Source organism: Mytilus galloprovincialis, chromosome 10, assembly GCF_965363235.1.
Source record: "Mytilus galloprovincialis chromosome 10, xbMytGall1.hap1.1, whole genome shotgun sequence".
Taxonomy (NCBI): Eukaryota; Metazoa; Mollusca; class Bivalvia; order Mytilida; family Mytilidae; genus Mytilus; species Mytilus galloprovincialis.
In genome coordinates, this window is record NC_134847.1 from 51,259,687 (window position 1) to 51,278,074 (window position 18,388).

Consider the following 18,388-nt stretch of genomic DNA (forward strand, 5'->3'; position numbering starts at 1 on the left):
CAATTGCATTCCACTAGATTTGCTACATGATATTTATTGAATGTGTACATCTACAAATGATAAATCGAGCATTTATGCTTCATGTAATCAACAATTCAATGTTCTCGTATTAATACACTTTGCTTGTTATAATGTTACACAATTCATGGCAACTACTCAGCAGACGTATGTCGTGTTGAATTTTATCCTGTTTTCAGAAAAGAGTCGTTTCTTTATACCGAGAAATCTTCCTTTCTTCATACAAATGTTAACATTTGTCTGAAAGTTTCCACAATGCAACTCGTTGATATAGGACAATATCGCTTTTTGATATAAGAAACGTTTATATCGATTCGCTTCTTCCATAAACTGTTTATTATTATGAACATATCAATGTTAACTCAAGTCAACACAGAAGTGCTGACTACTGGGCTGGTGATACCTTCGGGGAAATAAATCTCCACCAGCAGTGGCATCGACCCAGTGGTTGTAAATAAACTCATCATAGATACCAAATTTAATATTTTATATTTACGCCAGAGGCGCGTTTCGTCAACAAAAGACTCATCAGTGACGCTCGAATCAAAAAAATGTTTAAAAGGTCAAATAGAGTACGAAGTTGAAGAGCATTGGAGACCAAATATTCCTAAAAATTTTGCCATATACAGCTAAGGTAATCTATTCCTGAAATAGAAAAGCCTTAGTATTTCAAAATCTCAAAGTTTTGTTAACAATTAAATTATCCCAACAATGTTAGATCTACAAAGCAATTTTCTTCCCTTGCTTCTGTGACATCATGAAAACACCACCTGTAGCGTGTCCAGCACCCTAGACCTCTCGTCCGACCTAAGCTATATAGCTTTCGGTGGTAAATGTAATGCCTTTCCTGGTCTGCAGTATCAACAGTTGCAACATAGTAAATGACGTATAGTGGCAAGTAGATGATGTACCTTTTAGGTAAGCTATTTTGTCTGGTGTAGAGGATAATAATATCAGATTATTACATGGCATTTTTCATATCGCATGTATTATCAGCCCTAGGTTCAATATCAGCCCAAGAGCCGCATGGCTCGAGGGCTGATAATACATGCGATATGAAAAATGACATGTTATGATCTTTTTATCATATGCATCAACAGTAGAGAAAAATAATAGATTCATATATTGATCCTTTTACGTGGTTCCCGAAAAGAAGTTGAAAGAGTAAAAAGTTCACGGACGTCGGACCCCAAATTTGATGCATTCAATATGAAATCTTTCTATCATATGCCTCAACAGAGAAAAAAAACACATTTTAAAATGGACGAATCGACAAAAAAAAAATAATTCAACAATATGCATAATGAACATTGTTTGGAAAAGTCAACTTTTTAAAAGTAACTTTCTAAATTATGTTTCAGACAAACTTAAAAAATGCATTTATTTAATATTTTTTTTTTCTTAATTTAATTTAATTATTTTATACAATACACTTTCCAGTATTCAAATAATTGTTTTGTACACTACTTTGTAATGTTTTTCACTGAAAACGTAGCATTGAGGTGTAATTTCCGGAATTTGCCGAGTATCACCGGAATGCCATGTGATAACGTTACGGAAAGGCATGTGATAACAATCGAAGCATGTGATAAACTTTTCATATCAGCCCGCTAAGCACCAATTCGAAAAATATGGAAAATACTTTAATTTAATGCTATTTTCATACGGTAAAAATCATATGTTATTTAGTCTAAGCATATGATAATTAGGAGATAACTGTATTGTATTTTAAGCTCCGACGGCATCAATTGGGGATTTGATGGTCGCAAATTAAGTTTACTGGCGACGCGTTAGCGGAGACAGTAAACGGGTATTTGCGACCATCAAATCCCAAATTGATGCCGTCGGAGCTTAAAATACAATATTGTTATCTCCATTCTAATGAAACTGACAGAAAACAACGTTAAAACATGCATCTAAAATCTGTCATATGCCGTCTGCGCTTGCGCGTACGTCCCATAGCATCAATTGTCAATTGATGCCATGTAAGAAAGTGACGTTATCCAATCAAAATGAACATTACAAACGTTGTTGCATTAGAATGTTAATTATCTTGCCGCATCTGTGTTTAGAAATGATATCAAAATCTAGTTTTCCATATAATAGGCCGTTTACGGAAAATCGTGTTTACCTTTATTTAATCATCATTGTGACCTAATACAAAGATATGAACGCTTGCATTTCAAGCATGTTTGTACTTGTTAAATACGGTTATGTCACCCATAGAATATTGTTTAATTAGTAAAGTTATCGGCTTTACGAAAATAGTGCACGCAATTGTTCATAAGTCGAGGACAATATTGATTTATATTAACAATGTTGAATATTTAGCATGATTTGGCTCAATGCATTTCTGATTCATACATTCCTTAAAATTAAAACAGAAACTAATCTTTTATCAAGCTACTTAAAATAATGGCAAACAGCAAGATTATACAAGTTAAAAACATAAAAGTTACGAACTATACAAAAACTAGTTAAGTTTTAAAATTGATTGTTATCATCGTAATTCTCAACCAACAGTGCAGGCGGAAACCCAGCCATCTCCGGCGCAGAGTTCAAATCCGTTCCATACATGCTCCGCAATACTACTCTTAAGAAAAACAGTACCAAGTATCCTGCCATAGGCGACAATACTAACAAAACAGTTATGTGTGTTGTTCGCACTTCATTACTCTGTTTTTAAAATTGAAGCAAAATAGTATCATGAACAAATTTCAACGGAGCTTGTTTATGTTATCCTTGCCAACCGTTATTCTACATCTTTTACAGGTCTTTTCGAATAATTCTCCAGAAAACAATATTTCAATGGGTGTCAAACTTTTAATTGTAAATATACACACTGCATTCAATCATAGACTTTATTTTTTTTACACTGTACCCCTTACATCCAATCACAGCCCTCCTAAGTTGATTTTCAATACTTGCCTTGGGTACACAAAAGGCCAACCTAATGCTGGAAAATGTAATAGTACTATTTCCCTGTACTATTGAGTGTAATGTTGCGAAGTGTTGAATGCAACAGATATGATCTATGCGCCGAAGATTGAAAACCCAGTTGAAATAAAACAAAAGAAATAGAACACTTTTTTAGAGAAGGGGAAAATCCAAATTGGGATATTTGAATTGTTTACCTCAGTTTGTATGGGCTTTTAGAATTTACTTAAAGTGATTAATTTAGGAATTTTTGTATCTTATTTATGTGTTTTTACTTAATTATATTATGGAGTTTCGAGATATTTGTTAACGTTTCAATTATAGAATGCAAGCTACAAAGGACCCCAAATTTTACCAGGTTTAACCATTCAAACGGGAAAACTAACGGTCTATTATATATAAAAAAAAATAAACTAGAAACGACAACATCAGGTTCATCAGGTGACTGTGCAAACAAATGCAGCGGGTTTACACATTTTAATAGCTACCAACGTCACTCTTGCCCGAAACAAAAGTGTAACATCACAACAAAGAAAGACACACTATAAAATATCAATTGAAATTGCTTAACTCAATCAAAAGATATATTGACACAAATGAAAATACATAGACGAATAAGTTTTATCTATGACATAATCGTCATATTCCATTGGTTAGGAATAACTTGATATTTTTATTTAATTTCAGAGCAGTGAATTTATTAAATTAAGTTAAATGAATAACAAGTATTTTAAATTTGAACGACAATTCATTATAATCCTTAATTTCATTCTATTACGTTTTACTTTTTCAGAATGTACCAACGATAAAAAACATAACTTGTTGATAAATTATAAAAAAAAAAAACATTTTGTTCACATTTTTGTCTAAATTTATAAAATTGAATACGTTTTCTCACTCAAAACCGTATAAAAATTTATATAAAATATTCTTACACATTTTCCTTGATTTTAAAAATATAAGAATATAGAATCTTTCATCAGATGTTACTGGTAAAATAAAAGATATACTTGTCAAATTCAATACATTGTCCTGCTAGAAACTAAATCAAATATTAAATAATATTGTATCTTTTATACAGGTAAAATTATAGGAAAAAAATATGACTGTAATTCAGAAATAAACAACAATCCTCCTATGTTTACATATGCTGAATCAAATGTGAGAAAACCAGGATGACACCGACACCGTGTCGATACAAAATCAATAAAATAAGGGGTGAATGAATAAAGACAACAGTAGTATACCCGTGATAGCGTTTGGTTTCCAACGTGATAAATATCCACAAAGGACAAAAAGATAAGTTGAACAACTGCATCTTCAATAACTAGCAAAATTCATTCTGTTAAGTAAGATGCGAAAATCCATCCGATGATAAAATGTGAAACAATTCAAATCTTAAAAAGTACTAGAACACACCCGTGATATCGCGGGTCCGTGACTGAATTAAAGTATGTAACTATGCGTAATCCCTATTTTAGTATTGGGATTGTCATCTGATAAAGTCATGCCGATTATAAGATGCACAGCTTTCTGTGCTTTCAAAATCTTTTTGTTTGAACCCGTCGACCTTGAACTTATCAATTATTGGTAATATTAATTATTTGGAAAACAAAAGGTCTTGGAATGGAGTATTTTTTAATCAACAGCATTGTCCTATATTATTGTGTCGTGTGTAATATTGTTTGTCGGTTTGTCCTTTTCATTTTTAGTCAGGGCGTTGTTAGTTTATTTTCGATTTATGAGTTTGACTGTCCCTCTGGTATCTTTCGTCCCTCTTTTAGTTATAAATACAGTTGAATTCTTTGATTCGCTGTTTTACTTGATCATGGTGATGCCCGCTAACAAATTGAAAACTGTGTCTATACGCCTTATTTTAAGTCCAGATTTTTAGTATTCGTATTGTCATCTTAGAAAGTCTTATTGATTAAAATAGTACAATAGGAAACAATTTGACAATGATTGAATTTTGTAGTGTCAACCCTGTGAGTATGACCCGTGTATATAGCAAAATCCGAAATAAACCGTTTGGTGGTGCGCCTGTCAGATGTGGAACGTACAGATAAGGTAAAAAGGTAACAGGTGAATATACTATAGGTATCGGTATCGGATTAGACCCGGAACTTGTTAATTATTGGCAATAATAATTATGTGGAAAAGAAAAGGGTCTGGAGTGGTATAATTTTTAATCAACACCATTGTCCTATATTTGCTATATATAAATTTGAATTCTTTGATTTGTCGTTTTTACCCCATGACGGCTGACAAATTGGACCTCGTTATTTTAGTATTATAGATACTTAAGCAATTAAATTTGTTTTACATATCAACAATATTACAGGATAAGAAAGGAACACAATAATGTGACAAGAATAATGTTAATAAGCACCCTTCAAGTTTGTCACATGCAACAACAAACAAGCAAAACCTTTTGAAAGGGATTTGACTATCAGATCGGTCTGAAGCACTTTAATGCTAACAAAAAATCAAACAAACAAACTTGAACAATCTTAGAATACATGCAGTTGTGGAAAGCTAACTTTTAACCGCTAAATTTCAATCATGATCTGTCATGATTCAATTTTCACTTAATTTACTGCAGTAAAACATACTAAAGGGTATTGCAAGTCGTAAGTCGAAAACAGACAATGCCGTGCCATGGCAGAAAACCGAAAACGATCAAATGACAAACAATAACATACAAAACAAAATATAGAAATCTACAGACTAAGACATATGAACTCAATCAAAAACAGAGACTCTCCAGAAGAGCACGCAGATCCAGGTAAAAGCGATATCCGTCATCATGCTCATCCGGTGATAAGTCTCATAACGTTGGCTACATTTGAAGAAAAGAGGACGGAATTGTGGTTTGAGGACGAACATTTTTGTGACCAGAGTTTAGTGGACAGGGAGGAGCAGGAAGATTTTTCTAGATTGACTTCGCATAATTAGTTTTTTTTCCTCAGGAAGGCATGGACAGATTTATTTTCTAATCTTGGGAACACAATACAATCCAGCATTTTTATGTCGCAAAATATTATTCATTTTCATCAAGTCTTGGACAATATGAATTATCATCAACTCTTACCAGCCCGGTAATATTCATTTACAAATTCATCTTTCCTCCTAGAAAAATCTAAATAACATATCCGTTGTAATAAGTCAACTCTCAGGATTATTAACAGATCATCAACGTTTAGACAATTTGTTTGCAGTCAATTCGAAAATGTTTAGTAGCTTTAAATTATTCGGTATAATGTGGACTTATAGATGTAAAATTCAATTGAACAGTTTGAACATTGACTGTATAGATCTTAATGGACTCCAGGAGAATTTTCTGTACAGTACTGAATTTACCGCAGTGGATAACTCTGAAAACAAACTGAAAGACCTAAGATATTATAGTGTTACAGTGTTGTTCAGATCGAAATAACTATTTCAGATCAAAATTGGTTGTGTTTCGACTGCAGATTTTTTTCTATCAGAGCAAAATGTACATTTATGATCAACAAAAAAAAATTTAAAAAATGAATTCTAAAAAATACGGAAAAAATTTAAAATTAAAAAAAATTCGGCTGTTTCTATTGCTATTTCTTACCAGAAAGAAAGTTCAATCCAAGTTTGGCAACACTTCATAAAGGTGAAGCACAGTTAATAATGTGTTTCTAAATTACCACAAACTATATGTAAATGTGCTAAACAAATTAATTTAAATAATATATTTTCGATAGTTTTTTTTCATATTTTATTTTCTTTTTAATATTTTATAATCTTTTATTAATATTACCATATTTACTGTTAAATAGTCTTACAAAATTTTAATAAGATACACATCACGTTTTCTTGATTCTCATTGCCGTTAATGTGTTCAGTATCTGGGAAGATAACTTAAGAGTTATTTACAATATTACACCTATGCGAAGTAATTGTTTTGTTTCAAATAAACACTACTTTCTGGCTTATTTTCTACTGGCTGGATCTGAGTTGGTGTTATATCTATCCGAATTATTTGCCTTTCTCCTACGTTATCGTCTTGAATTATGATATGTATTTTTTTAGGTGTCCTGTGGATGTCTTTTTTTTTTGCACGATTTAGTGTTGTTGTCGTGATAGAAAATATCAGTTTGTGTTTGATTTCTTTGCCAGATTTCTTTTACGTCATAACTAATTGGACTAACACAATACCTTATCCACGGAATTTTACATGACTAACTGCTAAATAAGACACATTTGAAATGTACAGAAAATTTGAAATTGTCACCTCAAACGATAAGACATTTAGAACAAAATATCCAACTGAACCCAAAAAGAAACATAAGTAATACAGGAATGCTGGATGCATAAATACCGATACACGTAAAAGAGTTTTGCCAAAACATGGTAGTGGCTGTCGTAAACTTGCAGTAAGGTGAGCAGCGAGATGGCAACGCTGTTTTCAATATATATGGAGATGTGAAATCACTAAAACGATTCAACAATTCTTGCAATTCGTATGGAGAAATAAATAAGTTATTGTCAAAGTTAGTATAATTTTCCATTTTTGAATTATTGTTAACGATATAATTCTTACCCGTAGACAGGTCAAACAGGCATGGTCACACTTTGGTGATGCATTGTATGGAGGAAATTCCTCTGATAATTTTGACACTTTGCAAAGAATACAAGCCATTCTAAATTAATCTATCACTGAAAAAAAATTAAAATCTAATTTGATTTTTTCGAAAAAATTAAGTTGATGTCATTTTTATATCTTAATATGCAATATGTTTTGCTTAAAATTAAGGTGCCATGCAGACAATGAGATGTTTACAGTTGTATTTTGTATGCAAATGAAGGAAAAAGTATAAGATATTCGAATAAACTAAAAAAAAATTGAAAAAAAGTAAATTCCGAATTGGATTGTTACGTACGTAAATAAAAAATATTACATTGAAATAGAAAATATGCAGAATTTCTACCAAATCTAGTTTATCTTCAGAGTTTTGAATGTAATTAAGTCAAATATGAAGATTCATAAATAGTTCATGCAAATTGAGAAAATGCTCAGCCTTAACTATGATTACTCAATATAAATTCACAGTTTACAGTATGCATAGTTTACTTAAAGCTCTGTATGCAAAGTAAATTCATAATATATGCATATTTGTAAGTTAAATTGTTTTGGACGTGCTGCTAATTACTCTTTCCAGTAATTTTCACTCATAAAACCTTGATGATAATGTAGATAAACTTAACATTACCAGTATTCTGAAACCCTTTCAATTTGTAATCAGAATAGTATTAAACAGGTTCTAGGCATTTTATGTAAAAAAAAACCATGTATTTCGGGTAAGAAGCAATCATTAAAGACTTGTATTGAAACTTTGAAAGTTGAAACAGTGGTGAAGAAATAAAATGATCTTTAAAAGGAATGTTAGAGCATATGCAGTGATTTAAGGTAGATCATAAGTATAGACTTTTTGAGACAGAATTCTCTTATAATTTGCCAAAATGAAGATTTTACTATGCTTTTTTCAAAATATAATAAAAAATATAGGTCACCGTGATATTTGTCATGCTATAAGTCGTTGTAAATTGCCTAAATTTGGTTAGATTGTTAATGAAAAAACGCATTTGTTTGCATAACAAATCTATGAGATAGAATTTTGAAATAAATTGTGAGAAGAAAGGTTTTATTATATGTTTTATGAAAATTAAAAGGAAAATGGTGTCACCGAACTCTTTTCTTGGTACAAGTAAAAACAAATCCCTATAAATCCGGTATAATTTTTTTACTTAACGAGTTATCTCCCCTCAAAGGTCCATTTGAAAAAATGATTCTTGAAACAAAAAATAATAATATTTGTTTAAATATTTTGTATAATATGATAAATTATTTAGTTATCTTTATATAAATAAACAGTTTGTCTATAAAATTGCACATCTGTCTTCAAATTTGAAAATTTGGGCAAAATAACTAGACTGATTTTGTACTGTGATTGTGCAATCCAAGATGGCGGTATATCATTAATCTACATTAAGGGTATACAAAAATATTGCCGGGGAGAAAGTGTTTTTCAGCGCCATGGCTAAATAAGAAAAAAAAAAACACCAACAGAGAAACATACGTACACAAAAAACTATTTGAAATAGCTTTCTCTATATTTACAGAAGTGCAACCTATATAATGATCGAATAATCAATTGATAAATACAAAATCCCCCAAAAAATCTTTTTTTTTAAATACTTGCAACTGCAACTTTAAAAAAAAATTGTCTGCATTGGTTTTAAATACTAAGTGAATACAAAAAAGTGTCTCTACACACACTTCACTAGTTTAAATAAAAGATTATTCAAAGTATTTTCAAATCCATGTCATGCGGCTAAACAAACTTTTTAAAATTTGTGTTTGGTTAACAGCATTACGTGTGGACTTCCTGGGTGGTGATACTCTCGGTAACTAAAAGTCCACTACAAGAGACATGCGTATTTTGACAATTATTTTCACTTCATTGATACTCGAAGTCAAAATATTGGAGTTTTAAAAATCTAATACAAATATTGAACAGGTAACAAATGAATTAGGGACTAAAGTATAGCCAAATAAGACATATAGAAAATAAACTTCACTGACAAGATCGAAATATCTGCAAAACAAAGAAAGGAAAAAAATGTCCTTAACAATCGACGGATAAAAGACGAAAAGAAATTAGTATTTATAGTGAGTTTAAATATGTTGAACGGAAAAATGTATGTATTCAACAAGCTTAAACAATTATTTGGGTCATCTTTAACTTTAGAATAACCATATTCTATATTACAATACTCTAAATCAAGAGTGCTCTCATATATTGAGACTGTGGTGATTATATAAAATTTGAAAAACATCAAATCCTTAGCACATAATAAAATAAAACTGTCTTACCTAGTCTGTTTCGTTGTGTCACGTGACTTTATGGCCTAGTAATCGATAGAAAACATTTAAAAACACTGTAGTTATACTAGTAATCGACAAATTAAAGTTATGTAGAAATCAAGGGAAAACAACACATGAATCCTTGTGGTCCCTGATTCTGTTGAAAACATGTTTTAACCCGTTATAGATAATAAGACAATAAACTGACGTACGGTGACCTATAGTTGTTAATGTCTGTGTCATTTTGGTCTTTTGTGGATAGTTGTCTCATTGGCAATCATACCACATTTTCTTTTTATAGTAACATGTTAAACCGATTGCAAACTAAAAAACGACCCAACATTTTCACCTTCAAATATAATTTGGTATAAGAAATAAGACTCACCTGAATAAGTGTTAGTATAACTGGTTATAAGCGAAATACACATTTTTATATTACATTAAAGATAGTAGTGACACAGTAACCTACGTTTTTATTTTCTTATGACAGTTTAATTTGAATTCATTAACACATTTGCGCGATTTTCATTATTAGAAAATAAGGGAGCGATCAAGCATTTAATGTATGCAGCAATGGCGATAAATACATGAAAAAATTGATTTAAAATATAATATGAATATAGCATATATTTCAAATCATAAGCATATAAATATGTTATGTTGCATTTGAATCCTTTTACATAATTGTCTCGTCGGCAATCGATTCATATTTTCGTATTTTAAACTGAACATTGCATGATTATAAGAAATCGATTGACGCATTTGGTAGCGTTAAAAGAGTTTCGGAAAATCATACTGCGTAGAATTATTACCGGGTCACGTATATAAATCGCGTAAATGCAGTTCAACTTTAAATCCAGAAGTTCGTTTCAACATGTTCAAGAAGGTAAAGGGGTATTTCGTTGTTATGGTGGCGAACAAAATATTTTGCTTTTGAATAAAATAACAACAGCAAAAAACAGAATATTACGCACAGTTTTGAATACATTTTGATTGAAGCAATGATTGTTTAATCAGCCGACATATAAAGTAAGTTTACTATTGTTTTTTTTATTCCAAGAGTCACTTAAAAAAAAAAAAATTTAAGATATAAATGAAAACTACATTTGAATGTTTTGATCGCAGCCATTGTAACCAGACGACAACTAGCTTTTTTGTGCCGTACAAATACACGCCAAACGTAAATGATTATTTTAACTTGTTATTTAGGGGTACCCAATCCTTTTACTAAACTAGATTTGGCCTATTTAATTTTTAGAGAAATGTGACTGTTGATAAAATTATAAAAACAAAATTCAAATGTGAAACCCACAATTTACAGGAATAGTTACAATGGATTTATAACAGTTTAACAATTTCTAATTTTGATCTGTAAGACTCTTAATTTATATTGACTTATAGTTTGTTATTTAATCGTTCAGCCTATTTTTAACAAGGTAACTCCTTTGTGTGTTATATACCCACTCAAACAGCTAGTTTAACTTCGCACTGTTTGACAAAATTTCGCATATAAGGCGGACTTCCAAAAACAGTCATATCTAAAATGGCTGCTTCTACGAGATATGTAGTTCTATTTCTTAATATACAACAACATGTTTCTTCCTTTGTTGATACACAACAAAAGTTTGGTTCACTTTTCTCTCCTCTCAAAAAGCAGGGGAAATATACTTCTAGTATTATAATAATCGATGACTGTCTGTTAACATTATGTCATGTGAAAAGAACGAGAAACAAATCAAGCCATCACATAACTTTCTTTTAGTAGGGTTAGTTAAGACTGTGACCAGGGATAAAAGTTGGACAAATTTCGAATCCTACTGAAAAAAGTAGCTATTTTGGATAAATCGTAGACCTTTCATGACATCTGAAACCATTTAATAGATATAAAGCTGTCGGCTTGTGTAAGCGTTGACGGTATCTTTTGTAACACGTTTTCTTGATCTGCAACTCTGTGAAAAGCTTGACAAACTTCAAGCAGACTTACACAGGTTATTTTTCTGAACTTGCATTCCCAGGTCCCGCCAGTCGGATTGAAAATTACTTGTCAAGGATTTTGCACCTTTGTGATGAAGCTAAGACTAACAAAGATGCCCTAAAACTAACAAAACATTTTGAGACCTGGTGTCAAAGTTTGCTATACACTGCATCTTAGTGGGATGATAATACGTTTCTTTGACACACTATAATTGGCACGTCTCATGAATTCTAATCTTTTTTACAAGGGTAAATTTAACCACTACATGCTGAAACAAACATCCACCACGTGCATCCATAATCTATCATATTGATGTTTGCCTGTGCACACATTACAACCTAGCTCGCGTAAATCCCAATAAAACCTAACGCTACATCTTCACCTGAAGAATGTGTATGGGAAAATTTCAAGCAAGTGTTTCCTCATTATTCTCTCAAACAGCTACTTCGCTGGTCAGTTTAAAATTTGAATGAGTTCAAATAGTTATAGAACTAAAATATATTATACAAATATAGCCTTTGTATGATGTCGATACAAGGATATATTGACCTGAAAGAAGTATATTGACTGAGGACGAAGTCCGAGGTCGATATACTTCTTTGGGTCGATATATTCTGTATTGACCTCATACACAGGCTATATTTGTTATATTATTAATTTCCGACCATATTTGTATCAAAACCGTCATTTAGGTTTGTTGGAATTTTATAGATATTACATTGTTTCCTTGACAATAACAACATATTAGTTGTTATTTCATTTACTTTTTTTTTTTTTTTTTTTTTTTTACATCTTATGTATTTGAAGATTTTTTTCGTCAAATAATCGATCACAGATATCATGTGTTTCAAAACGTTAAACAATATCCTGAAATTCTTTACATGACGTCACAAAGATATTCTAAAAATAACCGTGCGATATGCTTTTTGCCGGTCAATATGCATTTTGCTATCCGCCGTTTTCTCTCTACCTTCGAAAATATAGTTTAACATGTGACTATCCCTAAACGAATCAAAGTTGTTAAAATATACGAATTAATAATATTTAGAAATATTCCTTTAAATATATTGTAAATGTGAGAGAGTCAAATTTTTATTATTTTCCAAGAAGATGCCACATTTAACAATTAAAAAAAATACTCTACTGTATATATGAGTATATATCCACATGTTCATGACCATAAAGGAAATAGTCCAAATCTATTTAATCGGGAACGTACAGTTTTTCACGATTCTCCATTGTTTCCCACAAATACACTTCCCGTTTTGAATTCATTGAATTCTCAATAACAAAGAAGTATGAAAAAGAAGGTGTGATATAATTGCCAATGAGACAACTATCCACAAAAGACCAAAATGACACAGACATTAACAACTACAGGTCACCGTACGGCCTTCAACAATGAGCAAAGCCCATACGATTCTCTATTGTTTCCCACAAATACACTTTCCGTTTTGAAATCATTGAATTCTCAATAACAAAGAGGTAGTTTATTTGTGTACATTTTACAAACGTGCCTTTTCCTATTTCCAGTTCCTTATGGTATTTACCTTTTTTGTATCCTTCTTAAGGGATACAATGTTCCAATAAAGTCAGCTAAATTGCAGAAGCAGTGGTAAATCATGATTTGAACTCTTTATAGGGTTTTTTTAAAAGTCATCACATTGAAATGTTTTTACTAAGTTAATTTTCATGATTAGAATTCATTTAGAAATGCCTGATTTTGATTCACTCTATCCATGGCAGCTACTCTATTACCTTTCAGGGAGACGGTTAATCAAGTGTGCGCTTTATAAAATACGAACGGATGTTACGTAGAAAACTTCATAGTTTACTATTGTGAATTTGAAATTCAAAAGACAGCCACAACAGAACATTCAGTATAATAGATTTAATAACGCGTTTCTGGGAGTGGAATATAACAGCGTGTTATACCTCGCAAGGATATTGTCAACCTTTGCTTGACAATATTTTCTTAGGGTAACAATCTGCTGTATGACCTAATAAGCTATTAAGCTATTGCTAAATTTGTACCTGGATAGTTTTTTTATTACAAAATATCATTAACAGTTTTAATTAATGTTAAGACTATAGGAACAAGCACACATAAAATCAAAAACCAATTGTTCAGAGAAAAATTGAAGGTCTTTCCACAAACACAAGTATTTTGATATGAAAATTGTATAAAATTTGGTTTGAGATGTTATTTACAGCGTCAAATGATAGCTTATAGTCTTTTATAGTACGCTGTATCCAAAAATGTATGTTTTTTATATAATATTTTTTTAAAGAAGGGAGATAATTTATTACTTCTGGTTTAAATTTTTTACTTCCGGTATTATTTAACTGTTTAATTTACACTGATTCAAAAAATCTATGGTTCTATATTCTTTTACATTCAAAAAGTACAAAAACTAGCTACTTCCAGTTTACACAGGGTCTCTTCCGGTTACTTTTTCTTTCAAGGTCATATGGCTTGCAACTAGATGCAAAAAGTCCCATGGCTTTATCGTGCATATACTACGGCAGCTTTGTGAAAAATTGTGCCAAAAATAGTTGAGGAAGGTCTATGCCAAATTTCATGCTTGGAGCAGGACGTGCACAATTCGTCTGAAATGTGCTTGTAGCCGCTGGACTAATACATTTGAGATAAAAGCAAAGGTCAAAATCTAGAACGTCAAATTAACCTATGACCTTGAGCTCAATTTTAATGTCATAAATCAAGGGCTACAAATAAAAATTATATATGGTTAATGAGTTATATCACTATCTGCCTAATTTTTAATATAAGAGCCGAGAAAACTTTTATTTAATGTTAGTGTAGCCTTTTATCCAAAATTGATTTGTTACTACATGTCGCAACTTATAATTTAGTGAAAATATGTTTTCGATATCTTATACGGTTTTTGAAAAGAATTGAAAATTAGCCAAAATCAAAATCTAAAATATGACCTTGACCTAATTTTCTTTTTTTTTGGATCTAGAATCTCAACTCAAAAGGTCTCATTCACTTTAAAAGATAGAAACGCATATCACTAATATCACATGGATATGGAGTGTTCATATCGTTTCGTTCATAATAGGACAAATCGTTCGAAGGATATCACGAGCAATTTCATAAAATAAATTTGTCGCTTTCTTTTGTGGTTTCGAAGGAGATCCAGTCAAAAGGAAAACAGTGTTCGGGGAGATAACTCTTACAAAGAAAATTGTTCAGCTTAGAATGGGTGAAAATGAAAATGCGCATAAACTGTATGATACTATATAAGAAATATATTAGCGACATATTGCGAAACAAAAATTTTATGCGACAACAAAATTTGGCAGAAGACAATACTAATAATAATTGAAAACTAATTGTTTTCAATCAATCAATTTTCTATATTAATGAGGAGAAGCTACTTCCAATTTATTCTATTAACTAAGTAACTATAAGCGTCCTAGCATAGGTTTCTTCGTACTGATTCAATGAATATATGGTTTCTAAATATTTTTAATAAGAAATAAGAGGAATTAATGTCAACTTCTGGTTTATAAAAATGTCACTTCCAGTCTCAAATGATAACCTTATTCACATTGATTCCAAAATATATGGTTTCTGTATACATTGCCTGTAATAAAAAAGATATTAGGTACTTCCGGTTATTGCAGGTCACTTGCGGTCTCTATTGATAGGTTAATATATGCGTATTTTATTACAAAATATAGCTTCCAGTTACTTTTCAATAAAATAAGTGCAAAAATGAACTTTTCAATGTATAAGTGCAAAAATGGCTACTACCGGTTGTTATTTTGCAAGGTCATATGTCAACTAACATGTTGCAAAAGACTTTATGACTTTATCATGTACATTTTACCAAGTTGGAGTAATGTTCAATTGACCTTAAGTTAAATCATTTTAGGGACAATTGCTCCTAAAAGATGTCATTGGAATGTTTCAGACCAAATGAATCATATCTTAATCACAATTAAGCAAACATTTTGCACAAGTTCTTTTATATGTATCTATTTAGGTAACATAGGAGATCAAATCACAATGAAAATTCAAAATTTTTGATATGACCTTGACCTTTGACCTTGGTCTCAATTTCATTTAAATGAGGCAAGGACCTCAAATCAATATACCTTAGGTCTCTATCACTTATCATTCATGCTATACATACATCAAATACAGAAAGGGAAATAACGCTCATATGGAGTTTGCGTATCGCTTCATTCATAACTGGACAACACATCCTGAGGATATAACGACAATTTGGTAATATAAATGTGTTGCTTTCTTATACGGTTACGGAGGAGATGCAATCATAGGTTCGGGGAGTTAACTCCTTCAAGGAAAAGTATTCGGTTAAGCAGGGTCAATTTCAAAGGCGCATAAACTGTTCGATATCATATACCAAATATCTAAGGGACTTTTTGCGACACAAAATTTATAAGCGACAAATAAAAGTGCGCGGAAGAAGAACAAAAAAAGAATAATCAGAAGAAATTCGATAGGTCTTTCCACAGAAAAGTGGAACGACCTTATAATAATCGGAACAAATAAAATAGTTCTTTCCACAGAAAAGTGGAAAGACCTAATAATAATCAGAACAAATACAATAGGTCTTTCCATAGAAAAGTGCAAAGATCTAATAACTAAACTCATTTACGACATATTTAAGAAATTCTAATTATTTCAATACAAATTAAAACACCGAAATAAACAAAAACTAAACAAATTGCAGGTTCAATTAAGAAGTTGACTTCTTGTTTAAGGTTGATGGGGAGTCTAAATTATAATCCATAGATTTTTTTGGCAATTGGCCAAAATTTAGTTTTTATCAAGTACGGAGCTTATCGTTACGCTACAGGTTGTACCAAATTGACAGATTTTGAATAGATTATGCATGGAAAACCAAATTTTTCTGCCAATAAACGAAAACTACACCATCGAATTTTGAGATAACATACGTTGGAATAGGGACACGAGACTCGTGTTCTTGCTACATAATAAAACAATAACAATAAAAACCAAGGAGTAAACAAAGACTCACAAAACCAAAGGACATTTACATCAACAGTTATGAATAATAAATAAGAAACAACACAAACTCCCCTAATAGAAACCGGGAGTAAAATCGGGTGCTCCGGAAGGGTAAGCATTTCCTACACCGTATACGGCACCCATCGTGTTATTTCTTTGTTCAGTTCGGTAATGATGGAAGAATATCAGATATGATTTCTGACACACTTTTGTCATAATGGCCAATCAGGTCATGATGGCGACCGTAAATTTTCTTGAGTGATGACCTTAATTTGATTGATTCATAGCTCTGTCTCAGCAACTTTTGAGAAAGCAGTATCAATTGAGACACATTCACTCCATATGCTGGTGCCGCTAGGATGTTGCTACACAGAAATGGAAAGTTGACTATAGGAAAATTTAAATCATCGCGCTTGTCATAACTTTTCGTATTTAACCTACCATCAGTAGTCATTTCGAGTAAAAAGGTCTAAATATGAAGCAGATTTATCTGTGTCGGTAGTATCTTTAATTTCAAGATCACTTGGATATATTAAATGTAAAATAGAATAATTCCTAAAACATTCTATTGTTAAATTTACTTAATCTGAATTATCTGCCCTTACATTTGAATTGCCTCCCCTTATGTGGCAAAGTGGGAAAAAATTGAATCAAACAAAAGTATTCATTAAAATGAAAATTCTTATACCTAAATTACCTACTATTCTCAATATTTGCACATTTCATTAAAGATCTAGACCGATTGTTTTCTGGTATTTCAAAAACGAAGATGGGGGAAACACCCTATCTATCTTAACAGTTCATTCGGATATTTTGTGAAGTTATTTTCCACAGTCGACATATTGTATTTGATAAGGATAAATCAATTATAACAATATTGTACTTTAATTCTTATTATAAGTTACATTTACTTTACTTTATACATAATGAAATATTAATTGCAAAATAATTTTGAGTAAATACAAAGTTCATTTGATCAAATTCTTTAATGATGGTACACCTGTTCAGTGCTTTTCCATGTTTGTTTATTTTCATAGTAATTATAAGGTTATCACACAATGATGATCGCTCTACCCCTTTTTTGTACATTTTGACCTATTATGTTTGTTTGATTTGTTCACACATTATTGTCAATATAATGACATTTCATGCGCTTTTAACACAAAGATAAAGGGTAAGCTAGTTATACATGTTTAATTCATCATTTTCTATATGACAGTTGTTATCATAAGTTTGGTGAGTTTGAGCTTTGATTTTGTCATTCGAGTTTGGACTTTTATTTAGAATTTAACTCAAAGTTCGGTACTTCTGTTGTTTTACTATTTTAACGTTCGTAATTTTAACATGGTTAATTAACCTAGATATACGCAGTGATCGGACTATGCGAGTATTTAGACGAATTTGAATTCGTAAAGACACCCTTAAATATCTTTGGTCAAAATGCTTATGTAATTATGTCAAAGGAAAAACCGATGGTTTGATGACGTCGTCTAGAAAATATTAACTGTTATAAAAAAAAAACCAACTTGAGATT

The 18,388-nt window shown here is 31.2% G+C and overlaps 1 protein-coding gene and 1 long non-coding RNA gene across 2 annotated transcripts in view; one reads left to right on the forward strand and one right to left on the reverse strand.

Moving 5' to 3' along the window:
* LOC143047777 (uncharacterized) overlaps positions 1–9,978 on the reverse strand; it is a 36,195-nt gene extending 26,217 nt beyond the window's left edge. The window contains exons 1-2 of the long non-coding RNA XR_012969657.1: positions 9,863–9,978; positions 7,529–7,644 (exon numbers count right to left, since the gene is read on the reverse strand). This is a non-coding gene — a long non-coding RNA (uncharacterized LOC143047777). The remainder of the gene's footprint in view (positions 1–7,528; positions 7,645–9,862) is intronic.
* Positions 9,979–10,746: 768 nt separating this feature from the next.
* Positions 10,747–18,388, forward strand: part of LOC143047775 (uncharacterized) — a 33,173-nt gene continuing 25,531 nt past the window's right edge. Inside the window, exon 1 of the mRNA XM_076221023.1 lies at positions 10,747–10,882. The gene's annotated coding sequence lies outside the window, so the exon portion shown is untranslated. The remainder of the gene's footprint in view (positions 10,883–18,388) is intronic.